Source organism: Danio rerio, chromosome 18, assembly GCF_052040795.2.
Source record: "Danio rerio strain M-AB ecotype USA chromosome 18, GRCz13ab, whole genome shotgun sequence".
In the NCBI taxonomy this organism is placed as follows: Eukaryota; Metazoa; Chordata; class Actinopteri; order Cypriniformes; family Danionidae; genus Danio; species Danio rerio.
Window position 1 is genome coordinate 14,951,607 of NC_141038.1, and position 27,818 is coordinate 14,979,424.

Here is a 27,818-nt window from a genome sequence, read left to right on the forward strand (position 1 = left end):
ACAGAAACGCCAACTGAGCCAAGGCTCGAACCAGCGACCCAGCAACCTTCTTGCTGTGAGGTGACAGCATTACCTACTGCACCACTGCTTCGCCCCATTTGGGTTGTATATAAGCTCAATAGAAACTTTTTAATATAGAAGTATGGAAAAATAAAACAGGATATGTTTAAATATAAAAAAACTTAAACTGCCAGTAGGTGGCCGTAAAAACTTAGGCCAATTAGGTCGAGGAAAAATGTATTCAATCCTTCCAAGCAGCTGAATTATTCGGCAAGGTGAAACTGCTGTGTGATGTCTGGAAATGCGAACCTTTTCTGCTGTGGATTGTTTTTTGGAACTATTTTTATCGCCAAGATAGAGCAAAAAAAGTAGTGTTTAAAATGTTGTCTAAATTGTAAGTTTGTCCTCCGTGTCAAGAATGTGTACATCCAATTACAGTAGGAATGTTAGAAAATTTTGATATCCCTGCGGTTGTGTTTTTTATTATTATTATTTTTATCCTCTAGTTTGAGAACAGAGGTCATAATGTTGTAAATAATGTTACGTTTCCTCCACCTGGAGAGTGATTGTTTCATTTTGTAAGACCACACTATAATCAGGAGCCACATGTATTTATTTTGTTTTGCCTGTATGTTTTATTAATTGATTGATTGACTGACTGATTCTTAAGTGCATTTTATCAATCACCAAGGACCTCGGTTTCAGCATTAATTCTTCTGTAAAAATTCTACTGGGGAAAAAATCTACCTTAATATACTGAGAGTAAGTACAGTAAATTAATTGAAATTATTTTTGTGTGTGAACTTTTTCTTTAAAATACCAATATCATATAACTGTTACAGAGGTGGCCACTGAGAATGCGCGAGTGAATGAATATGACCACACCCAATGCTGCAGCTTTGTGTGGTACAGCACAAAATGGCCGAACACATGAAAGACATGACCAGCAGGAGGCACTTATGTAACATTGTAAACATACTGATCTGATATAGCAGCGCACACATGGAGAAGTGCAAAGGAAATTAAATAGGCTAATCAAAAGTTACTGGCTGCTGTGTCTTTAATCTGGTGTAAAAATTATTATGCATTATTGAAACGAGGAGCAAGCAAAGAAATATTACTTATTAAATAATTTTTAAAATTATTTTATGCAACACCCGAAATGTAAACGGGACGCTGACAGTGGAGTGTGGATCCAAATACAGGTTTTATTAACAGGAATGGTCAGCCAAGCAATGGTCAACACAGGGGCAATCAGGTACATACAGAGAATCGTAGGCGATAACAGGCAAGTTTTCAGAAGGCAGGCAGCAGACAGGAATAAACACTATAAAAGAATTGAACACAGCAAGACAAGGCATAGGAAATGTGTTGTAAAGTTCACAAACAGATAAACAAGACTCAGCACTGATGTGTGTGCATGTGTGTGTGTGTGTGTTGTATAAACAGTCCTTGTAATCAGTTCATGAGCAGCTCCCAGCTGTGAGAGTGTAATCTGTTGAATCAGGAAGAGGTGTGTGTGAGCGGTGCATGACTGGAACTTGTAGTCCATATACCGGCTAATTTGTAGTTCTCTAGTGTTTACCAGCGATCTGCCAGGATTGGATCGCTGGTGATTGTGGCAAAACTTTTAGATTTAAGAGAAACATAAGAGTGATCTTAAGCCTTTGCATTTTATTTCTCTTTATTTCATTCTATCTGAAGACAACCTAGTAAACAATATGCTACTGTAAAAAGCTAATTTAATACATTCCTACTACCTTTTTTTCTGGTTTAACACCTATTAGTAACACCTAAATCACATCCAAAATAAATCATTCACAGGTTCCTTTTCACAGGATTATTAGCAATTGTTTGTGATGATTATTTAAACATCTGTTATCTTGTTGTCATCATTGATACACTGGCTGTTAAATGAGCAGTTGATTTTTTTTTTACGACTTAACCTAGCTCTCCGTTGTAATTTCATCAAGGTGGCTAATAAACAGGACGCCTTGGTGAAAAAAAAATCCATCTGCTCACTAAAAAGTGCAAGAGTAAATATTGACAGTGGAGAAATATCCAGCCGACAGCAAAATGTGCAGAGTGGTTTAACTCTCAAATTGGAGTTAGAAGTTGGTCATAAACCCTTGACCCTTGCTAAAGATTGTAGATGCCAGAGAAAACTTGCTGTAGGGCTTATTGACATTTGGTCACTTCATGCATTTTCTTTCATTGGATAGCTGTCTAATGTGTTAAACAGTTCCATTTACATTTGAACACATTAATGTTTTTTTATCTAGGTTGTACAGACACATGCAAGGCATCAATTAAAACTTTAAAGGGTTTATATCAATTTACGTATGACCTACTTTTCCGATAGCAAAACACTGTTCTTTTGTAATTGAGAGAAACACTATTTACAGAGATAAGCTACTACAGGTGCATGATGCCACAGCCATATCACCCTGCAGCCCAAGACCGGTTACTCACTGAAGCTAAGCAGGGCTGAGCCTGGTCAGTACCTGGATGGGAGACCACTAGGGAACACCAGGTTGCTGTTGGAAGTGGTGTTAGTAAGGCCAGCAGGGGGCGCTCAACCTGTGGCCTGTGTGAGTCCTAATGCCCCAGTAAAAGTGAAGGGGACACTACACTGTCAGTGGGCGCCGTCTTTCGGATGAGACGTTGAACCGAGATCCTGACTCTCTGTGGTCATTAAAAATCCCATGGCACTTCTCGTGAAAGAGCAGGGGTGTAACCCCGGTGTCCTGACCAATGTCCCTCTATTGGCCCCTCTATGTCCCTCTATCGGGGTGGTGAGCGTACTGACGCCGTTGTCCTGTGGCTGCCGTCGCATCATCCAAGTGGATGCTGCACACAGGTGGTGGTGTGGAGAGACCCCCCTCATGATTGTGAAGCACTTTGGGTGTATAGCCATACACAATAAATGCGCTATATAAATACACATTACATTACATTACATGATGCATCTTTGTTCTTATAGTAAGGTATAGTTCAGCCAAAAAATTTTAATTTACACACTATTTACTCACCCTCGAGTGATTTCAAACGTTTAAGCATATCTTTATTCAGTTAAACACAAAAGAAGATATTTTGAAGAAAGCTAAAAGCTGGTAAACATTGACTTTCATGGTATTTTTAAACATAATTTGAAGATTTATTAAAATCTGTAACCATTGACACCCATTGTAGAAAAAACAAACACTATGGAGGTCAAGGGTTACAGATTTCCTGCATTCTTCAAAATATCTTCTTTTGTATTTACTGTAACAGAAGAAAGGAACTCGTGTTTGAAAGTCAAGAGCAAATTATGAAATAAATTTTGGGTGAACTGTCCTTTTAATACTGCTTGATATTAATGTAAAATTCTAATTATATACTTTTATGCATAATACTTGGCCAATTTATTATTATTATTATATTTTTTTTATTAAACAACATATAAACCAAGTTGTCATCTGTGGCGTTGGCATTGCATGTTGGATTAGCACTCAAGATGATGCCATCTAACCAACATCATGACCCCACATACTTTATATTTACAATTAAGGGCAACATTATTAGCCTTTTATGTGCAATAGTTATTATTTAATATCAAGTATTCCTCAAGTGATGTTTAATGGATTAAGGACATTTTTACTGTATTTTCTTTGAGGAATTTTGCACAGAACATATTTGCTCTACCCTGATTGAATAGCTACCAAATCACACACAAAAAAACCATGAAGTTACCAAGCTTGCTTTTAGAAAAGCTAAACAAAGCATTCTAAAGTGGGAAAGATATATTGAAACAGATACTGTGACATTATGACCATATACCCTGCCAAACGAATCATCCCTCTTTTGACCATTGCTGTCTTTAGCATTTCTCACATCATACTTGTTGTAAATGTGATGTAATTTAAACAGGTGCTAGTGTGATGTTAATGCTGTTTTAAATGGAAATCTACCACTCAGGAGAACATTCACATCCAAATTACTTGTATTGTAGTGAACATCGTCATTTAAATCCCGTTTAGATTGTCATCTCCATGCTGACATAAAGGAACTGGCCCAAAAGTGCTTTCAGACCAGGGCTGCAGGGTGCTTATTTCTCACTTTTGATGAGAGCATTGAGAGTTTGCCATAAAGATTAAATAATCCAAAGAGAAATTAGACTAAAGGAATGTACAAACTTTTACAGAGATTTTCACAGAATGAAAGGTGATATGTTTTCAGCCGCAGACTGGCTAATGATAAACATATGACTTATGGTTTTTGCCAGTATTATTTTCTGTGCTTTTTTTTTTTTGTTGTTTTGGCAAGATCATTCTGCAGTCGACGTGATGACTACTGAACTCTTATACTCCATATAAATCTCAAGAGTTTTTCACTATTGAGATAATTACATTGTGTAATTTTTCACAAATGATTTAATATTGTAAAAATCACTTGTTTCAAATTACAACTTGTATTTATTATGTTCAATCAAAGCCTGTTTTGTGGATGTATTTTTTTCCATCATGCATGTTGAACACAATATATTTTAAAAAATGTTGAGAAAAAAAGCATGCGTTGATATCTGTAGTAGAAATAAAATTACTATGGAAGTCAATGAATGTGATTTAATTTTTCACAATTATCTTTCTTTGTGTTGTATCGGTTGAAGGGGGAATAAATGATTGCAGAATTCAAACGTTTGGTGTAAATTATCCATTTGTATTGTGTCTGAGATTGCATGTCCAAGTCTGCAGCCAGATACTATTTTTGCTTTGCTCAGTGAGCAATGACTCTGCTTATGCCGGTTCTGAGATCAGTATCTCATTACTTGCCTAGTTCATACAGTATGCTACAATGATTATGATGCCTAAATGTGAGAATAAGTGTCTTACAATAGCTGGTTTCATAATTTGAGTGCTCAAAATGTAAAACACTGATATTATAGCAATAAGTTAAATCTGAGACTTGAGTAAATCCCATCTATCAAGGGTCTCGTCTATCTAAGGGTTTCTGCATTACAGGCAACATAGATAATTTTCGTAAGCATGTACTCTTATGAAAAAGGACCATAGTAAAAATGTATTTTTTAATACACTAATTGAATTTGTACCATGGTTAAATTTTGCTTAGTGTGGCAAAGCCATGGTGAATTAGCATTTTTACATTTTATTTGTGGTAAAAGCCATAATTGACTGTTGTAAGTGTAGAATAAACTAGTCATTATTGGTCGCTGGCATGAATGCAAACATAGTAATCACTTTTGGTGTGAATGTGTGTTTATTATTATATTAAATGCAGCTCTTAACCCATGGTAAATAGTACACATTTCACACTAGCAGTTGGAAGAACCTGCAAATCTAGAGTCATTATGTAAACAGCTTGCTTACTCCAATCAATGGCACCGACATCAAAAATATGGACCCTAACCGCAGGTCTGGGAATGTGTAATGTGAACTATCAGTTTATTAATATCAAGAAATAATTGCTAACCGCAGGGAAATTATGAGCTGTGGAAAACAAGATAACCCAGCAATACCGTGACCCAGGGTTAACTGTTTAAAACGTGAAAAGCCCTCATCTTTACATTCGGAAATGCAATGTTCTAGAGCACTGCTAACCCATAACCTCTGGTAAAATATGATGCTAAATCTGTCTTCTAAATTACGAGGGCAAAATTTTCCTTCACCTGAGGTGAAGAGTGGTCTTACGAGTGGGCTTATAACTTGAGGTTAAGCACTGTCTTTTTTATTTTATTTTTTATTTTTTAAGTGTCAATTATTCAGCCATAGTATGTATGTCATTGCCTACAGCAGGGATATCAAATCCTGCTCCTTGAGGGCCACAATCCAGTATTTTTATTTTATATTTTTACCTTAATTCAAGGTAGCCAGCTAGTCAAGATCTTACTAGAAACTCTAAAAATTGTCCCATACTAAAATAGTGGCAGGGAATTGAGAGAGCAGTTATTTGTGATGGTGTCCAAAACCATAGAGGACGTTTTAAAGTGCAACCCATCAAATCAATTCTACAATGCACTGCAATACCAAGTGTGCAACTGCTGTACAGTACTGTTCAGTTTTAGGCACTTAAAAATGAGGATGCTTTCAAAAATAATGCTTAAATATATTTTATTCATCAATTAACATATATTAACATAAATCAATTAACATAAATCAAATAAACATTTGGTACATACAGTACCTGCCAGCAACATAGTTGAGAACCGGGTGGGGACTAGTACGCGGGGACCAGGATTTCAGGTGGCCACGGCGATTGGATGCTATTCCAAAGTTGGCAACCCGGGGGTGTTACACACTGTACTTGGAGTTGGGTTTATTTTTTCGGGAAAAATAACAAAGCGAGAGGGTGGTGAAAGATGGTTCTGAAATATGGGATACTCCTGGGAAAAATGGGAGTGTTGGAAGATATGATTTTGTAATACCACACTTGGTGCACTTGCATATTACATAGTTTTTCAGGTAGCTTTGCCTCAGTTTTTCCTGTTTCTTCTTGTCATTCCAGACAGACTGGATGATGATCAGGTCAGTTCTTTATGTGGAGCACTGGCTGTTGTCAGACTCAATAATCTGTCAGTTCAATAATCTCACTGTAGAATGACAAAAATGTTTGGAAATTGAAATTTATATTTTAAACTGACATGCTAAAGAAGAATATAGAAATAACTGACTTTAAACCTTTTTTTTTTGACTAAATATATTAGTGGCCTAAGACTTTTGCACAGGACTGTACATTTAGCGGCTTGAGAATACCCATAACTGTGCATTCACACCAAAGGTGGCGGGAGAGTCTAAGTTGGCTCTGGCTACCCTGGTGACAAAGCTGTCTGCCTTCACTACTCTGCCGGTGAGTGTCAAAATTCACTTTCGATTACATTCTCGTACAAAAACGTATGAAATGTATGTCCCTGTAAACATTGTAACTAATTGGAATCCGGCGACCGCAATAATCAAACCCTTGGGAACAACTGTGGTCGGAATCGAAGTTCACAGGACTGTGTTCTCTGGACTCCCTGGATTGTGACTGGTTGTCGCCAAACCGTGTCAGCTCATTACCATGTTGACAAGATTTCAACTCTTCTACACTGGCGAACACGAGTAGGGCCACTGCTCGATGCTTATCAACGCTGGGTCCCATTGAAAACTAACCAGAGCACCTGGAGGATACCCATGTGGACGTGGAGAACATGTAAACTCCACACAGAAATGCCACCTGGTCTAGTCGGGACTCAAACCAGTGACATTCTTGCTGTGAGGCGACAGTGCTAACCATTAAGCCACCATGTCGCCTAGCCAGCTAAGTGTTAAATAACAATCACAGGAACAAATTTTTACCAGGCACAAAGCACAAACAAAACAACATGCCTTCCAGTACACTCACGGTTGAATTCACTCGCTTGTTTTTATTCGCTTATTTAAGTGCACTTATATAAGTGATATAATGTATATAAGGAATAGTGAAGGGGTGATATTGAGTACAGCCTTCCAGACAGATGTGTTGACGCAAGATGAATCTAAATCTGTACAACCCTAGCACGACCTGGAGCATATATGAGCAAAAATACATGACAACTCACTCACATTCTGTAAAATAATTGCATAAAAATCCATGCAGATACTATTTTACAAACATCATCTTTGGAAATAATTAGTCCAAATAGTCCTTCTGAGTGCACGCCAGAAGTCCAGAGCATAATTCATCTATAATTAGCATGTTCTCTTGTCTTTAATTAAAAAAAAAGCGTAAGAAGTTGAGTTAATTCCCTGAATTTGTTCTGAATTTATTTTGGTCTCTCATGCTCATTAGCTCTAACAGGGATAAACTGATTAAAGCAGATTCCGAGCTGGATAATTCTCAGCTGGAGGACTCTTTCACAGAGTTGAAATTGTTCATTGAGCCACTTATTCTCTCTAAATCGGCATTTGCATGCAGTCTCAGAGCCGGATCTGTGGAATGATGCTATAAATTCATTCAGCGAAAGACTGTACTGACTCAGAAATGGATTAGTCACAGTTTGACTGACTAATAGGACAAAATGGCTGGTATCATCTGCCCAGCGGTTCAGTGATGTAGAGACTGTTGTGCGAGACCTCAGCAGTCATCCGTCACCAAATCGTTTTTCAATTCCAAATCCTTAAATAGTTGAATTAGAGCAGTGGTGAATCAATCAACACAGAAAATCCAAAAGGCATCCAAGAGATCATTTGAGTACAAGTTGCAGTTAAACTTTTTATATTAAAGGCAAGAGCATATTTCAGTAACTAATGATGATATAATATGATTTGCATTTTACTATCAATAAATCCTCAACCCATGCTTAAAGTGGTGCTTTATTTAGCAAAAATTCACTTTCACAATTTCCATAACAAATGCTTTGACTGTTGTATTCATTGGCGGTCATTCGGTTGAGTTTTCAGTGATGGAAGCACATCAGTAAATACAGAAAATGAGTCTCCAGAGTAGTGGTTCAATCAGAATAGTGTTGAAACAGGTGATTTTGAAAAGACGATCAACAGAAATTAATTATGAATGAGGTTAGCGGTCATTTGGGACCTTGATTATGTTGCATCGCACGGTTTACCCGTGGGTACGAAGCATCAAAATGAAGTGGAGTAATAGTGCTAAAACAAATAATGGAGGGTGGGTTTATATGTTGGAGGTCATCATGTCCTTTTCAGGATTTGGATAGTAGAATCTAGATAAACTATATTCCATTGTTGAAACCCAATCAACCTTAGCTCTTCAGAGTCCCGGTGTGTCCTTCAGCTTTTTGGGGGATATTGAACATCTCTGATTTTAAACAATGCAATTGTTTTGAGGAAGCATGACTATTAGACAATAAACCATTGGGTTTTATGTTTTTGCTGCAATTTCATTGATTATGAGATGGTCTATTCTCCATTTCACATGAGTTTAATCTACTCAACCTTGGTATGTGAGTGTTTTTTGTTTTTTATTTTTGCAGCAATGAACTGGAATTGTGTGCTGGCCTAATATAAACCATATCTGCTGTTTTATCAGCTTCATATCTATTGATTTTTTTCATGTATTTTTAAAACAAGCCATTTATACTTACATTTTACATGAAGTGCCTGAATAATATGTAATGCAATATGACCATCGATGCCTAAAGCTTCAATTATTAATAAACGAGGCATTGGTGATGCATTTGATTTTATTGATTTAATTGAATTTATTGAAGAAGTCAGATGATACTTCGTAATGCTGTTCTTTAGTGTGTAATGTATCTGTTTGTGGATGGATAAGATGGTTATTGAGATTTTACCAAGGAGTACATGTTCCTGTATTAACATCTACAGTGTGTTGATCCTAAAACAACATTCCAATTAGGCAATCAGATTTAAGGGATATGTTTACAGTTCATGTTAAGTTCAGGCTTATAGATAGGGTTGTGCACTTCTACATGATTGCTATTCAACTATAAATCCCCTCTCTTGGGAATATTTTACAGTTATGGTTGGGTTTAGGGGTAGGTAATGGTTAGGAAAGGTAAGGATGACATTTTCAAACAAAAATGACAATCCAGGATCAACATAGATGTTAATTCAGGATTGCATAATACTTTGCAAAATAAAAGATCTGCAAAAATACAGAGCTTATAGCAGGGTTGTCCAAACTCAGACCTGAAGGGCCGGTGTCCTGTGTAGTTAAAGGGTCACGAAACACTAAAACACATTTTTTGAGCTGTTGAAAGTTGTATATGTGTCCCACACTGCTAAAAACACTATTAGGACACCTATATTTCACTAAAAAGTGTAAATTGGTTGTTTTTGCGTTATTTCAAGCAAATTCGTACTTCCTGTTTGAAACGAATTTTTGAAGCTGCGTCACGGTCATGACATAATAGCGTTGTATTCCAGCGTGCAGACTGGACGTCTGTGCCAGAGTGAGTCTTATTACGTCTTACAGTGTGATGCATTTATGCATGAGTAAGGCTTGGTTCAAACCAATCAGCGCGCTCTATTGTGCAACTTCATTAATATTTATTACTGTCACCGTGTTTACGCCACAGAGACGCCACGTTGTGTTGGCAAAACAAGCGTGAAGTGTTGCTTTTATAGTTTGCTGCCATTAAGTTTCGTTTTCATTTTCTCTTTGTGAGAGCTCAGCTGGATCACGTGTGGATTAACAGTGTACGCGACGCTCGACAACAATAACTTACGTGTCTAAGGAGGAACATTGTTTACCTGAGAGCTGTTCTCATCTGCAAACGCTGAAATCCGGATTCGCTTGTAACGTTAGTCTCCTCTTCATAAAGACGCGGCTCTAGTTGCTGGTGATTGTCCTGTCTCTACAGATTTGGTAAGTGAGCGACCAGTGCTCTTTGTTTATTCAGTTTGTTCGTATCGAATTAAGTTAACTATTGCACTGAGTGCAAACATAGCACCGCATTTTGTGACCGGAATAACACACGCGGCTTTCTGACGCTACCTGCCGTGTGCATCTAAGTTTCCGGGAAATGCTGAGTTTTTTTTTTCTCTCATTCGCCATTCGTATCAAACATTGCATGAAAAATACACGCTTAGAGCAGATCCTCGAATCAAATATCGCGTTTGTCGCAAGGGGCATGAATGAATTCCCTGAATGAAAGAGCCAAACTGCAGTTAAAGTCCACCATTTAATAATTTGGCAAATAATTCGACTACAGATGTCCATGTAGGTTAAACACCATCACTTTCTCATGTGTGTGTATTTTGACTGAAACTCACGCGTGCCCAAATAGACACTCCCACACCATCCCACTTTAGTTCCTCCGACACTCCCCCCTAAACAGAGCTGGACACGCCCACTTTTCTGACTTTTTCCAAAGTAGAGGTGTGAAAACACCCTGCTGAAACGAGGGGGTTTCATGGCCCTTTAAGCTGCAACTCCCTTTAACACGCCTGCCTGGAGGTTTCTAGTATACCTAGAAAGAGTTTGACTAGCTGGTTTATGTGTGTTTAATTGGGGATAGAAATAAAATATGGAGGACACCGGCCCTCCAGGACTGAGTTTGGACATCCCTGGCTTATAGTCTCTCTTAAATGGGAATAACTCTAAGCCATATGCCTATTACATATCCATAAAACACTGTGATATAACCGCGCTCAGATCTGATCGTTTTCTCACTGCAATCGAACTGCTCTAGGGTTTGTTTCAATCGAGCTGAGACCACCTCACTCAGGCGGTCTCGGAGCAATTACTTTGGTGCGGAACAGAGCGCAATTGCCCTGTTCACATATGCCAAACGAACCGCGCTAACTGGGCAAACAAGACAGGTTCCGAAACAAAAGTGTAGGTGTGAAAACACCCTAAGACTGACAATATCTAATTGTGGGCCCAATTTGCATCTGCCAGTGATCATTGGGCATGGTCTAAATCAAAGCTTGACTTTTGCCCTCTAAAAATCCTAAATTGTGTGGTGTCATCTGCTCCCGATTGAGTTGGAACCTCTCAATCCCAAACGGGCTTCTTTCAAATAAATAGAAGCAACATCCACTCAGAGGAGGCAGGCTTCACTCACTGGATGTATGGATGTAACATAAATGAATACCTGCCACCTGCAGCTCTCTCTCTTTCATGCCTGTGCCTTCATTTTTTGACACTTGAAGAAGTTTATTGGTGTATGTTACTATGGTTATGACCCACCACACTGTATTCTGTCCCATCACAGCTTAACTTCAAAGCTCATTTCTTCACAGTTTACGTAGTCTTTTTTACAGTTTATGCTGCCACTTCACATGCTTCAGGTTAAATCAGTTTAAACTTGAAAGATTTCTGCAAAAAATGTAACAATCTTAATAAATGGATTACATGTAACATAATGTCATAACACCCATATTTAACAGTTCACTACGTCCAAAAACCCTGTAAGTTTGTTTTTTGACCACCAAACTGTCTTAAAAGCACATGTTTGGTCGAAGCTTCTCCCTCGAAGAAACGTCAGTCTGTAGCGATCATTGATTGGCTCCTGTACTAGTAGGTGGGGCTTCATTTGAAATATTGACTATTACACTTTACCCCATTTAAAACTATATGAGTGACTTGTCTTGTGTATTCTATAATCTTTGACCAAGTTTGAGTTTAAAGTGAAAGTATAGATTCTTTGAGGAATTAAAAAAAACATAAGGCAAATTTACTATTATTAATCAACAACAAAACACTAAATTACAACTTTAAGACTAAGATTAGCCCCTTCAGACCCTGCGTCTATTACAATGGACATCACATGACATCCCATTTTTCTAAAATGTGGAACATAATTCAGGTCTGAAGGGGTTAACATACATGGAAATGTTTAAATACAGTAAATGGTACACTGTAAAAAAATAAAAACTAACAAGTTGAGTTAACTTTAAAATTTGAAAGCAACCGGCTGCAAAGAATTTTGTTATCAAGCTTCAGTGGTCGAAGTTGTGCCAAATTACTGTATGTTGACTGAAAAGGCTGGTTTAAGTATACTTTACTAAATAATTTGACACAACTTCAACCACTGAAGCTTAATAAACTATTACATTGCTATTACATTTTTAAGTTAACTCAACTTTCTATTGTTTACAGTGGATACACTCAAATTAATCAATCAAAATTTAAACGTGCAATTAAATTGTTTTTATGTGTAAATTCAACTCTGAGCTAAAAAAAATATGTCCACCTAGCTTACAATTTTAAACTGAGTTAACAATTTGTAAGTTGGATTTTTCACAGTGTAGATTTTAGGCTATGTATTTGATGTTGATGTGTGGTATTTCTAATTGGTATATAAGTACTGCAAAAGGGTTTTTTAAGCCAAATCAACATAAACCAAATCAAACTACAAACCTTTACACAGAACCATGACACAAACTGATCTGCAAAACAACCTTACTGCTTATAGCTGAAACACAACGGCCAAAAATATGTTACAAAAGAAACAATGTCAACAGATTTTACTCATTCTTTCTCTCCTATTTCTTTTCCTTTTTCTTTTTTTTTATGAAACTAAATGCCAGGAGAGCCAGCTTTTGATGCATTGAATGTCCTCCATATTGTTTTCTTCTGAGGTCAGATATGATCACACAATTTTCAGTGAAGTCTTGTGTCTGTGGATTTGTAACTGTGAAATAATTGTTTACAACAACTGGCAGATGTGTGGTCTGGCTGATTATCTAGTGTGCTTGTTTGAAGGATCATGAATGTTTAAAAATAGTCCTGTAATCTATTGTGGTTTTAGAATTTTTAAGAACCACCTATTGTAGTTTGTCTCAGGACTAACAGACACCAATACTCCAAACCTACTCAAAAACAAATCAATATGTGTCCCGAAATTGCTTTATCAAACATGCAGTATCAATAAAATAATGGCTACCACACAGACGTGTACAAAGAAAGCAGGGCTTCAATGGAAGGCAATTTTATCATTGTTCTTGGTGATGCTGCATGTTTTGGGGAGGAAAAAAAGTAAAACGTTTAAAATTGTATTGGAATAAATCAGTGGTTAAGATTTCTTTGTAGTGCTGTTCCTTAGCAGCACACAACACATTTTACCAAAAGGGGAACAAACCAACAACCACAAACAGTCTCACAAAAAATGAGACCACAAACTGGATGAAGTGTGCCTGCAAATATACAGTAATTAAATAAGTACAAGTTAAATAAAATCTAGCTAAAAATAACTACTGTGCTAATGTGGTGGCAAAACTATGTCTTTATTTTTATGCAAGTTGACTATGAATATGTTAAATACATTAATTGCAATCTAAAAACAAAACATTAGAGTCCGTCAACCTCAAGCATGTGAGAAAATTTATGTCCATCATATATTACTGAAATAATGTGGTTGGAATTATGGTGATTATGGTCAAGGGTATAACATTTTCTGCAAACATTTCAGAAATTTGGTCCACCACAATACAATGGATCAGCTGAGCAATCTGAGCGCTCTTCAGAACAACAGGCTTTGTCAAAAAAAAAAAAAAAAGAACTCAATTAGCACATTTCAGACAAAGCGAAACCAGAGGTGAAAATGTTTCTTGAGCGGTAAAGCAACACTTTGTATTACTCACAATAAACAAATGAATGACTTTTTAAAATGGCATCAAATGGCCTCTATAATTTGACTAGAGCTGGATGTATTGAACTTGCATTAATCAACGTTTGGATTCTAGCAGGTGAGCAAACTCGATAGCAAAAATTTGGCAAGGACATCTGAAAACATGAAGGGAAGTATAGAATAGGGAGCTGCTCAGACAAAGTTGCTTTGGGACGCAGATTATTTTTACTGCATGAATGCACAATAGATGAGTCAAACGGCTGTTTAAGACTTGCACGACATCCTGTATGCTGTCTTAGAGGGTGTAGTCTGACAGCTGCATCAGGATCTGTCACTGTGGCTTAAATAGTTCAGCTTGATGTTGCCGGAATATTGTTTACTTTTTATTGTAACATTGTACTCTTTAAATTCTTATTTATTTGCATGGTAGATTGTAACAACACAGTTGCCTTAAATTCATTCATGAATTCTTGAATTGGTAACACTTTACAATAAGGTTCATTAGTTAATGCATTTACTAACATGAACTGATCATGAACAACACATGTACAGCATTTATTAATCATAATTGAACATTTACTAATGGATTATTAACATCCAAGTCTATGCTTGTTAACATTAGTTAATGGACCATGAGTTAACATGAACTAACAATGAACAACTGTATTTTTATTAACTAAAGTTAACTAACATGAACAAATACTGTAGCAAATGTATTGTTCATTGTTTGTTCATGTTAGTAAATGCATAAATTAACATTAACTATTGAACCTTATTGTAAAGTGTGGCCCATGAATTTGTTGCATTAACAAAAAACTGGCCTCTACTGGAACAAAAAGAAAGAAAAAGAAAGAAAAGAAAAATCGACACGCTGCCATGTTTGTTCTAAAAATACAAATTTAATTTGACAACGTTTCAATCTACATGTTCTTCATGAGGACAATTTTTTTTTTACTTTTTCTGTTGTGTTTGGCATGATCAAGCCTTCAAGATGTTCCTAGATGTGCGCACACTGATGTTTTTCTTTAAGGGAACACTCTTTAAGGGGTTGTTTTGGCTGCAGCAGGCATAACGAAATGTTTGATTTACTTTGATTATTACACCAGAACAAGAGTATTGATGGCGGCACAGTGGCTTAGTGGTTAGCATGGCATGAAAGTCACTGGTTTGAGTCCCGGCTGGACCATTTCTGTGTGGAGTTTGAATGTTCGGGTGCTTTATTTTTCCCCCACAGTCCAAAGACATGCAGTATAGGAGAGTTAGGTGAACTAAATTGGCCCTAGTGTACAAGTGTGTGAATGTGAGAGTGTATGGGGGTTTACTAGTACTGGGATGGGGCTGGAAGAGGATCTGCTGTGTAAAATATATGCTGGAATAGTTGGTGGTTCATTCCACTGTGGCGACCACTGATAAATAAGGGACTAAGGTGAAGGAAAATGAACGAATGAATGAACGAATGAACGAACGAATGAATGAATGAATGAATGAATAAGAGTATAGCTCCTACACTGTAAAAAAAATTCTTCTTGCCTTAAATTTTTAAGCTGAATCAAATTAACCTTATGTACCCATTGAACTTACGTTAAATTTGTTAATTTTAATTTATTAACTTAAATTATGTTAAACTGACTTTAAACAGCTTGCATAACTTATGAAATTAAGTTAGGACATGGTTAACATAGTTTAATAAGTTACAATGACCTAAAAACATATGTTGTCAGGACTACGATCATATAATTTTTACAGTGTAGGCATATCAGCCTAGAGCAGGGGTCACCAACCCTGTTCCTGGAGAGCTACCTTCCTGCACATTTCAGTTGCAACCCAGACCAAACACACCTGTTTGTAATTATCAAGTGCTGCTTTAGGTACTATTAATTGGTTCAGGTGTGTTTGATCAGGGTTGGTAATGAATTCTGGAGGAAGATAGCTCTCCAGGAACAGGGTTGGTGACCCCTGGCCTAGACTAGAGAATATCAACTTTTTATTAGCCTTAGTATATGGTGTAACTACAGAAGAGTTAAGCTTTTAATCTGAAAATTATTGAAAATATTGTTTTGCATTTTGCTAATGGTCTAATCCAATTCAATAATTTTTGCTAAGCTAAAAGTGCTCCCTCCAGACCCTCAGATCGGCTGAATGGTTTCAAAAATGGTAAAACTCACTCGTTTATCACTATAGGGTAGTTGTAAAATGAACATTTTCAAAAAAGTAAAGTGTCCCTTTAATGGTTGCAGTCAGGAAGTTAAGAACATTTTAATGAAAGTCTTTTTAATGCCAGCAAACATTTACTTTCAGCAATACAGCTTGAGAAAACGAACTTTGACTTAATTGTGGCCTGTTGCTGCTACTTTTTGTCCCCTGATGAAATGATGTGCGCTGGATCCCTGCTGAGAGCGTATTGAAAAACTGCTGTCGAGAAGAAAAAGAGACTTTCTATGCTAATGATTGCTCGCTTATGTAACACGTGTGGTTTAATGTTTGTACATGTGGCGAGGGGTTTATTCGCAAGTTCATATGTATAATAAAGTAAAGATGATGTGTTTGCTATGGGCACAGAGGGCAAGTCAGCTGAGTGGATATTTAATTGCGCAATTTATTCTGACTAATAAGAATGCTTTATAGTTCTCAGACTAATTTGTTCTTGGCTATAACAATAGTTAATGGAAATCGGCGCATGTTCTAGAGCTCACTGTCCGTGATGCCACCTGCTCCAGCTGATGAATTGTTGCCAGTAAATTACATCAGTAAAGAGTTTGTGCTGGGCATCTTGAGTGGAAATGTCCCTGAATTTATCGGAAAAGAACTTTTGAAGCATTTAGTTTGAAAAGCTTTAGATGTTTTGCCATATGAGATTGAACACTTCATGCTATATTTTAAGACACATTAGAAAGCATAATTCAACATGTTGCATGAGCATTTTAGTTTGACAGGTTTTTTAGAAATTCAGTCTTACAAAGGATTGCCATTTATAGTTTTATTAGGTTACCTGAAAAAGTTGACAGCCTCAAATGGACTGCAAATGCCTAAGCAACTACAACATTTATAAAGGCTCTACTGTTATTTGATTTGACAAACTCCATATACTGTACTATACAGTAAAAGCAGTAAATGCCTCGACCCAGCACCATATTAATTATAGATGCTAGCTTTTTCCTCCTTTTTTTTGGATGCTTTGCATGTTTTTTTTTTCCCTTTAATCTTGTATCCGCTTGTTAAGTGTGACGTCACGGGAAGGGCTTTCCCAGTCTAAGCGCTCTTTCTAACTGTATAAGAAGACTCAACAAATGGTAATAATAAACGCTTACAAAGTGATGTTATACTTTTGAAAAACATGATAGCAATATGTATATCCATGCCTAATATCCAATGGCCATAAAGTGATTCATTTTGTTCATTTAAAAAAGTTGCTAAAATATTGGGTCCCACTTTACATGAAGTGTCCTTAACTACTATGTACATGCATCAGAAAATAAATACAATGTACTTACTGTGTTTATAATGTATTTGAGAACACTTGTGGTACTTTTGAGTAGGATAGAGGTTGGGTTATGGACTGGTTTGGTGGCAAGGGTAGGTTTAAAGGGTGGGTTAAGGTGTAAGGGATGGTCAACAGTGTATTTACAAATGTAATTACAAAAGTTAATTACATATGTAATTACTTAAATGTATTTAATCAAGCATTAGTACACAGTAAATACATGTATTTACACAATAAGTACATTGTAACATACTATTAATTCCTGTGTAAGTACATATTAGTTAAGGCCACTTAATATAAAGTGGGACCAAATATTGCAGCAAGACCAGAGACTGTTGTGTACACCATGATTATAAAGAAAATTCACTTTAATGTGTGATATGACTAAGAAGTGGTCATAAACTAATATTTGTTCAATTCAAATGAGGAGTGACTTTACCGCAGAAACAGTATTTCAAACGTCACAGCAGATCTTGTCATGACCCTAAGAAATACTGTGATGAACCTGCATTTGTAACCCCAGTAAATATCCATTTATTTCTGCTGTTAATATTATTATAACATAATAACAGCATGCTATGCTTTCGTTTGAAGGAGTCACACAAAAATGTATTTTGCTGCATCTTTCTCTAGGCATATTGGATAATTTTTTTTTTCTTTTACAGGGAGCATGTGATTTATAAAAAGTTAGAAAGTTATATATTATAATTCACATTAGTTACATTATCTTGCGTTACATTGTTACCTTGGATGGTTATGTGTTATGTTGTGTATTTTGTTATATTATGTAATATTATTTATTGTGTATGGCCATACACCCAAAGCGCTTCACAATCAGGAGGGGGGTCTCTCCACACCACCACCAGTGTGCAGCATCCAGTTGGATGATGGGACGGCAGCCACAGGACAACGACGTCAGTGACAGAGCCATGACATGATCAGTAAAGGCCGATGGAGGTACTTTGACCAGGACCATGGGGATACACCCCTTCTCTTTACGAAAAATGCCATGGGTTTTTAAACTGACAGTATCTGGCCCGTGCAGAGACCTTCAAAGGGGCATGTGCAGGATAAATTTTTTTGAAGAGCGGGGGGGAGGGTGTTGGTTGTCGCGCGCAAACTAAAAAGCGTGGGGGGGGGATCACTTTGAAAGGGCACTTTCTATTCAAGACTAAAAAGGGCATATGCACTGCATAGGTTGAGCCCTATTTATAATAGACAGTATAGCGTCCCCTTCACTTTTACTTTTACTGGGGCATTAGGACTCACAAAGACCACAGGTTGAGTGCCCTCTGCTGGCCTTTCTAACACCACATCCAACAGCAACCTAGTTTTCCCATGTGGTCTCCCATCCAGGTACTGACCAGGCTCAGCCCTCCTTAGCTTCAGTAAGTAACCGGTATTGGGCAGCAGGGTGATATGTAACGTTACGTTATGATATGTTATATTACTTTACGTTACATTATGATACAACCAATGAGAAAAGAGACATGACTAAAGCAACCAATGAAAACACATGGAAGCACTGGGAAAAGACAGGAATACAGGCTAAACTACAAAATAAAAGAAATGACAACGACTCTGTAATTAGTTGACTAAACCCATTTGTAAACCCATCACCCTTAAATTTAAATTAATTAACTGTTTGAATAAAATTAAATGTGCGTAATTCTAAAAAATTAAGTCACTTTTTACAGTAAAGACACAAAGACATATGTTTGGTTTAAAATCAAAATGTCAATAAAAATCACTTTTTTAAAGTGCATATCTTTTCTTTTCTTTTTTTTTTCTATTTTTTACATCAGCATTGATCATTTTCTCAGTCAAAGCAAAGACTGAGGTCCCATAACGCAACAGATTGTCGTTGCAGTTAACAAGTAAATTATTGGCAGTTCACAAAAATGTATATTTGTTATTTATCCTGCACATAGTAGTGCCTAAATTCACTGTCAGATCAACTAAACAGACAGTTCACCAAAAAAAATTATATTCTGTCATCATTTACTCACCCTTTACTTGTTTCAAATCAGTTTGACTTTTTGTTGTTCTGTTAAACAATAAAAGTGGATATTTTGAAGGATGTTGGAATCTGTTAACCACTGACTTCTATGTATTTATTTTTTCCTACTTTTGATGTCAATGAATATAAATTCTATTTTTTTCTTCAAAATACATTCTTTTGTGTTTGAAAAAAAAGCTTTGAACAAGTTAAAGGTGAGTTAATGACAATATTAGCATGAACTATCCCTTTTAATGTCTTATTCACAGTTTAAATGTGACTTTTTAGTTTATAAAATGCTCTGCTGAAAATTTTCTTCTGTGTTCGACAGGAAAAACCATAAAAAATATAAGTTTTGAAGAACATGAACATGATTAAATAAAGGTTATTTTTGAGCGAACTACCTTTCAACACTCTCAAACCATTTCTTGTAATCACACCTTTCTTTTCACCTCTTGACAACCTCTTAACATTTTTTAAAGTGGGGAAACCTATAAATACATGACTTAAAGAAAAGCACAGAGAGAAAACGTTTAAAGAAAAACACATGATGTTTGGGATAAAATAGGGAGACATAATAAAGAGAGTACGGGCTGTACAAAAGCATCAAAAATGAAAATTCTGTAATCAATTACTTATTCATCCATTCAATTCTACTTAATTTCTATCGCACTTTTACAATGTAGATTGTGTCAAAGCAGCTTAACACTGATGTTGTAGTAACTTAAAACTGCATCAGGGCAGTTTTCAGAGTTCAGTTTAGCTTAGTTCAGTGGGGTTTAAATTTCACTGCTGAAAGTCCAAACACTGAAGAGCAAATCCATCGATGTGCAGCTCCAAAAGCCCTAAACCAAGCAAACCAATGGCTACAGGGTCGATTAACTTCACCAATTGACGAAAATGAAGGTTTAAAAAAAAAAAAACATTGAAAGAGAAACCAGGCTCAGTTGGGCAAGACCATTTTTCATCTGGCCAAAGTTTCTGTGTGGAGATGCAGTCTAGGTGCCGGAGGATGGAGAACACTGGACGTCCTTTACTAAGAAGCTGCTGGTGTTAGTAGGTCACTTGTTCTTGACCCAAGTCTCATGCTTTCCACTTCTCCATGATCAACACAGCATCTGCTCAGGATACGGCCTGGTCCAGGATTATGGATACTTCTAGAAGTCCTCTAGTTGCCATCATCTCTTCACAGGTCACAATTTCTAGACACCTAGGGTATTCCCTGGTGAAAATAGGGAACAAAGAAAATAATTAGCATAGCTGCTGTTCATGGTGTGTTTTTAACAAGAGATATTAAATATCAAGGCAAAAATGAAGTGCCATAAATGAAAATAAAGTTATATGAATAAATGTGTAAAACACATGATTATTTTAAGAATGTGTCCTACATGTGGTTTGTCAAGCCCACTCACCTGCAAGGAGCACACTCAAGCATCATACTGTTATGTGAAGCACTATGAGTATGCTTTACTAAAAAAAATAGGCCTTTAATCTAGTTTTGAACTGAGAGAGTGTCTGAGCCTCTGACATCATCAGGAAGGCTATTCCAGAGTTTAAGAGCCATAAATGGGAAGGCTCGACCTCCTTTAGTGGACTTTGCTATTCTGGGTACTACCAGCCCTGCGTTTTGAGATCTTAAAGAGCGGGTTGGAGTGTAGCAAGACAGAAGGTTGGTTAGATAAACAGGAGCTAGAATATTTAAAGCTTACCTACTTACTTGCCCTTTACTTGTTCCAAAACAGTTGGGGTTTTGTAGTTGTTGTTGGTCTGTTAAATAAAAAGCAGACATTTTAAAGTATGTTTGTAATAAGTAACTATATTGACTTCCCCAAGTGTGTATATGCACACACACACACACACATAGTTTAGGGCAAAAATATTCACCCTCCTGTGCTATATTTATTCTTTTCTCATACAGTATTTCTCAAGAAATATTTAACAAATTAAGGGTTTTTCTCACAGTATTTCTGATAACATTTTTTCTTTAGGAGAAAGTCTTATTCGCTTTATTCTGGCTAGAATAACAACGGTTTATATATTTGTAAGGTCAATATTATTATCGCCTACAATATTTTGTTTAGATTCTCTACAGAAAAAAAGTGGTTTACAATGATTTGCCTTTCCCTAACTTGCCTAATTAGCCTAGTTAAACCTTTAGATTTCCGTTTAAGCCGAGTACTAGTATCTTGTAAAATATCCAATAAAATATTATGTATTGTCTTCATGCAAAGATAAAAGAAATTATTTCAATCTTTTATGTTTGGAAATGTGAAAATCTTTTCTCAATTAAACAGAAATTAAAAAAGATATATAAGATAATAAAAAAAAACAGGAGGGCTAATAATTTTATCTATCTATCTATCTATCTATCTATCTATCTATCTATCTATCTATCTATCTATCTATCTATCTATCTATCTATCTATCTATCTATCTATCTATCTATCTATCTATCTATCTATCTATCTATCTATCTATCTATCTATCTATCTGTCTGTCTGTCTGTCTGTCTGTCTGTCTGTCTGTCTGTCTGTCTGTCTGTCTGTCTGTCTGTCTGTCTGTCTACTACTTTTGACATCTATGGATACAAATTTACTAATATTATTCAAAGCACCTTTTTTGTTTAACAGTACGGACAAAAACGCTCAAAATGGTCTGAAACAAGTCAAAGGGGTGAGTAAATGAAAAAAAAGCACTGAGAGAATGTTTAGAAGAAAAAAAAAACGCAGGATGCTTTGGGATAGAATAGGGAGACAATAAAGAGAGCACAGGCTGTAGGAAAGCATCAAACGGAGGGAGCATCAGTCTGCTCCAGCATTGTTGGCACACACCAGGTTTCTTCCCTGGCTCAGCTCCGATTCTGGCACTGCATCACCTGCTCTCACTCCCAAGGACAAAAGCTTCTCGCCTGGCCGGGAAGAGGGAGCACTGCTCCACTGGACAGCAGTCCATACCTGCTGAGAAGGAGCCTTTTGCCTCACCTAGTGTCCGTTATTTGTAATTACATCCTCAGGAGGACCATACATCCAGATCATAAGGACAGTGTGCAAATGAGCCTGTGGATTCAGTCCAGCTGGCTTATACTAATGTTGTTGGGGTACTGTTGAAGGTCTGTGTATTGTCCTGCAAACATAGTTAGTGTGCGCATGTGTGTGTGTTTAATAGCATTGTGTCGCAGTGTGCCCTTGTTTTGTTACGGCAGATTTATTTAATCAGTCTAAATAATTGGGCAATATGCAGATAGACATTTTCATTTACTTGCTCTCTTGAGATTAGTGTTTTCTAACCTGGACATTGATTTCATTATCTGCTTCTCAATGACCTCCGCTTGCTACTTAGTACAGTGAACAGAAAGGATAGGAAACCATTATTAAATTGATTCATGTGTTGTTTTCAGTTAATAGGAAGGACGAGAGCATAGATGCGTTAACAGATTGTTGGTGAATGTTCATCAATTGCAGACCTTGAGGTTTTCGGTTTGGCAGATGCTTCTTCATTTGACCCTGGTGAAACAAAACAAAGAGATACAGTATACGTGTGATAGGAATGCATTTTATGCAAGTAGTCTATGCATAAAGAGCTAATTACAAAGAAATAGCCATCTGTCTATGTCAGTGAAACTAATTTCAGCTCTCTGAATGAATTATACTGCAGATTGGGAGCAAAACTACTTGATGCGGCTTTCTTTGTGATAAGTGCAGACCAAAACTCAATCAATTTATTGATTTGTAAACAGTTTCTTGACTACTTTCAGTCATGTTGATTTTTCTGCTTTTATTACATGACATTATGCATCTGTGTGGATTTGTTGTTGTTGTTGTGCTTGTTGAATTTGCCCTTCACGCTATTACTCTGTGCTCTTTTCTGTTTTTAGAGAGGGGAGTAGTGGATTGTTTCCTATAAAGAATATTTTTCTGGCACTCTTACTCCCATTCAATAGCAGGAGACATTTTCATCCCTCCCTTTTCAAGACAAGATAACAAGACGTCAAGATAACAGGATGTCAAGATAAGCTCAAAAAAAAAAAAAAAATATATATATATATATATATGAAAGGCTTCATTTGGGCTTTTTTCCCTTGCAGTCGCTCAATTTAACTTTAAAGCTTAAAGTAATAATAATATGTATATGTGGGTTAAAGCCCAAAAAACATGGTTTTCAAGCATCAAAACAAAGTGTCATACATGCAGCTTTTCATTCAGCATTACAATTGAAGAGTTCAGATGCAAAAAAAAAAGTGCCATGTGACTTTTTCTCCTAAAATTAGCATTTTTCTGAAACTCTTGTGTATAAGTTGAGTATAGTTTCCATTTTATGTCAATGAATACGTTAATTTCATTGCCTTAAATGTGAAATAAGTCAACATAAATAAAGAAGTCTCAGAAAAAGGCTCATTTTAGAGGAATTTCAGATGGCACTTGGAGGTTTTTGCATCTGAACTCTTCGTTTTTTAAATGAGGTCAGTCACTCGGAACGTGCATCATTTTGACATATTTAGATATTCTATGTAAGGATCGTGATTCACAAAATATTATTTCTTTGTCATTAAATTTTTATTTGTTGCTTTCCATAAAACCACAATACTGTAAGCAACACGTTTAAATATATAATATATAATAAAAGCCCTTGTATATTTTTATAAAACTGAATAAGTTTGTTAGTTAAGCATAATTTTAAGTTGTTTTGTTACAGTTTGTTAGTATTTATTTTCATTCTGTTTTTAGTACACCCCTCACAAATCTATCTTTTAAATTGATATTTTTAATAGGAAGCCAATATTATATTTGTACATATACATTAGATTAGTCAGTACTGAAGCCAAATCTGGAGCTTCTCACAAAATAACTTCTGATAACGGTCCAAAAACTAGTTGACCATAATTTATGTTATAGAAAAATATTAAATACAAATTTAAAAAAAAGAAAAAATCAAGAGAAGCAAACACATTGAAACGTTTAGTTGAAATTGTGTAGCAAATTGTGTAGGTGTAAAAATCTGCTCGAATTTAATTGTATTATCTCTCAGTTTCTAAGTATGGTAACTAAAATATTATTTTTATAAATGTGTTTGCTTTATAAATGTGTTTTGTTTAAATGGACTAAAATATATTGCCTGTTCACTGAGAAATGGATTCAAATGTTCATTTTAAAAATAGGGTACACTCAATTATGCTGAGCACTGTAAATACTTAAAAAAAACTTTAAAATAAAGAGTTATTATCTTTTATTTAATTTTTCATAGGTACTATCTATCTGTTCTATCTTAATTGAAGATGGATTATTTTAAGCCATATTTTGACATAAAAAATAAAAATTACTTAAAACAATACAATTTATCAATACAATAGATTTTTCCATTTTCAGATTATAGCAAGGGGTGAAACGGTGGCTCAGTGGTTAGCCCTGTCAACTCACAGTAAGAAGGTCACTGGTTTGAGTCCCGGCTGGGTCAGTTGGCATTTCTGTGTGGAGTTTGCATGTTCTCCTCATGTTCACTCTGGTTTCCCCCACAGTCCAAAGACAAGCACTGTAACTAAATTGGCTGAAAGGTATGAGTGTGTACGGGTGTTTCCCAGCATTGGGTTGCAGCCGGGAGTGCATTTGCTGTGTAAAACCTATGCTGAATAAGTTGGCGGTTCATTCCTTTGTGGCTACCAATTATGAATAAAGAGACTAAGCTGAGGGAAAATTAATATCTTAAGGATATCCTAATCCATGCAAGGTTGTACATTACATTTCACTTGAGTTTTCCCTGACACGTTTGTTGATTTGTAAGTCAGACGGCATTTCCTCTTTGATTTGTAATTTTGAACTTTTCATATCTGACTCCGTAGCGTCTCCGCAGTAGAATATTGAATCAGGAGAGTTATTCCTTGAGCATTTGCTCCCGAACTGGAGATATGTTATCTTAAAACGTTTCGCTCTTGTCTTGACATTTTAATCGTTCTCATATGGTTTCGTTTTGCACTTCTTCATTTTTCACTTAAAATTGCAGGTGGCTTCCTTTTCATCTCCTCTTTGACAATCCAAGATACTGAAAAGACCCCCCTTTCCCATTGCACCTTTTTAACATATGCGTTTTAAACAAATCCACAGCAGCCATAATGCTATTTACAGCCCAGATCCTTTGATAAAGAGATATAGCGCAACAATTCTGCAACATTGTCTTGAGAAAGCAATTCCTCAGGACGTCACAACAATTCCTAGTCTCATTTTTCACAACTGGACAGAAAAAAAGGGAGAGAGAGAAAGAGAGAGGAAGAATCTGAGAGGGGTTGAGGGATGATGGCACGCATCATAACCCCTCCTCTTGATCTACTCCAAAAAGATATATTCACAGATCTATCCATTTGTTTGTGGCTGAGGAGAGTTGTGGGCTGAATATGAATGGATTAAGCGGAGTATTTCATTATCTTTTAGTCTTGATTCATTTTCTTCCTTTGGTAAAGGAAGTAAAGTTGCTGTCTTTTTGTAGTCAGTCAATGTTTTGGTAGCAACTCTGGTTGGAAATGAAGATAACAGGATAAGAAAGACTTGATGAGTCTAAACTTTTGACCTACAATGTAAGAAATAGCCGTAAATTAGCGGTTTTCTGTATTTTGTGATGCATGTTTTTATTTTTCTACAGTTATTTATGCTTTAGAATGGCATTATGGGACCTTGATTTGTCTTCCAACAAATTTTATCCTTGGAAAGTTTGAAAAAAGTGACTTTTATTTACGTTTTTAATCGTTTAAAGTGATATTTTGCATATTACAGTACAAAAACTTAAACTGCCAGTACATTTTTCTGTTTTTTTTTTCAAATGTATTTCTCTGTTAGTTATTTAATATACATTGTTACTTCAAACTACAAAAATGTCAATAAAAGTCACTTTGTTAAATTGTAAAGTTTAATTATTAACATAAAAAAATTGACAGAGCTGAGAGCTATGTCCCAAAAAGCAATTCCCAACCATAAATAAAAGTGCCAGAAAGATTTGTGCATCACAAAACTGTTCATTAAGATATTTTTCTGCAGTGTATTTGATAGTCTATGGCTATATCTGCATTCATTTTAGCATAATAAAGGTGCTGTATGTATGTTTTAACGTTTTTAAGTGAACATACCATTTTATTTTAAAAATACTATGCCAAAGTTAGTTGTTCTTCTTTAAAAAATTGCAGTCTGTGCCATTGTCTTTGTTTTTCATTGAATAACTCTACCCACTGCCAATTTCCCCAATTAAATTTCAGCACCCCAGATTGCTTTGGTGGAAACAACAGTTCAATTAATTTTAGTTCTTTTAGCCATGAAGCGACCTCTTGAGGACAGTATAGCAGCCTCCAAAACAAGATGGAGATTCAGAGTTCACATGAGGCGGTTTTTAATTAGCAAATAATATACTACTAATGTAAACTTCAGCTGAGCAGATTAGATTTTAAGGTTTGATCAGGCATAGCTTTTGATGTTGTCAATCTGACAATGTATGTTTGCATGACGTTGTTGGATGTGTGGTCCAGGTGAGAGAAACCCACTATGATATTTTGAATTTGGACTGCAAAATATATCTCAATTATACATGTTGGCTGCACCTTTCCCAGTAGGCACAGGACATCAACATGTCAGATTGACATTGGACATTCTATTTTGTTTGGAAATTAAAATAAAGTTGATGTCAGAACCCAACATCAGGCCGACGTCAATGTCCAACATCTAAAATCAACCAATTATCAACGTCTAATGATGTTACAGCTTGACGTTGTGTGGACATTACCACTATGACGTCTATCACAAGTTGAATTTTGGTTGCCATACCTGACGAATAAATTACAGTATTTGACGTCAATATGCATTGGTTTAAGATGTTAGCTCGACATTGGATTTTGGTCACTTTCCAACACAACCTAAAATCAACCAAATATCTTTGTCATTTTTAAGACGTTATTGTATGTCAAATGAACGTTGTACATATATAATATATGTGTGTGTGTGTGTGTATATATATAATATATGTGTGTGTGTAAAATATATATTTTGTATATATTTGTATATCTTGTCAACACCTAAATGTACTCACTCTCAGGTGCGTCCATACTTTTATGAGTTTCTTTACTAATATACACAAAAGTAGATGCTTAGAATGAACCTGTCATATATATATATATATATATATATATATATATATATATATATATATATATATATATATATATATATATATATATGTGTGTGTGTGTGTGTGTGTGTGTGTGTGTGTATGTATCTACATATGTATGTGTGTGTGTGTGTGTTTGTATGTATGTATGTATGTATGTATATTTTACAGTC

The 27,818-nt window shown here is 36.0% G+C and overlaps 1 protein-coding gene and 1 long non-coding RNA gene across 5 annotated transcripts in view; both read left to right on the forward strand.

Annotated features, from left to right (window-relative positions):
- The window catches only part of cdh13 (cadherin 13, H-cadherin (heart)), a 618,570-nt gene that overhangs the window by 31,187 nt on the left and 559,565 nt on the right, over positions 1–27,818 (forward strand). The gene's annotated exons all lie outside the window — the stretch shown is intronic.
- On the forward strand, positions 5,746–14,860 carry LOC147839681 (uncharacterized). The gene is made up of 3 exons (XR_015515473.1): positions 5,746–9,672; positions 10,881–14,533; positions 14,770–14,860. It is a non-coding gene; the product is annotated as an uncharacterized LOC147839681 (long non-coding RNA).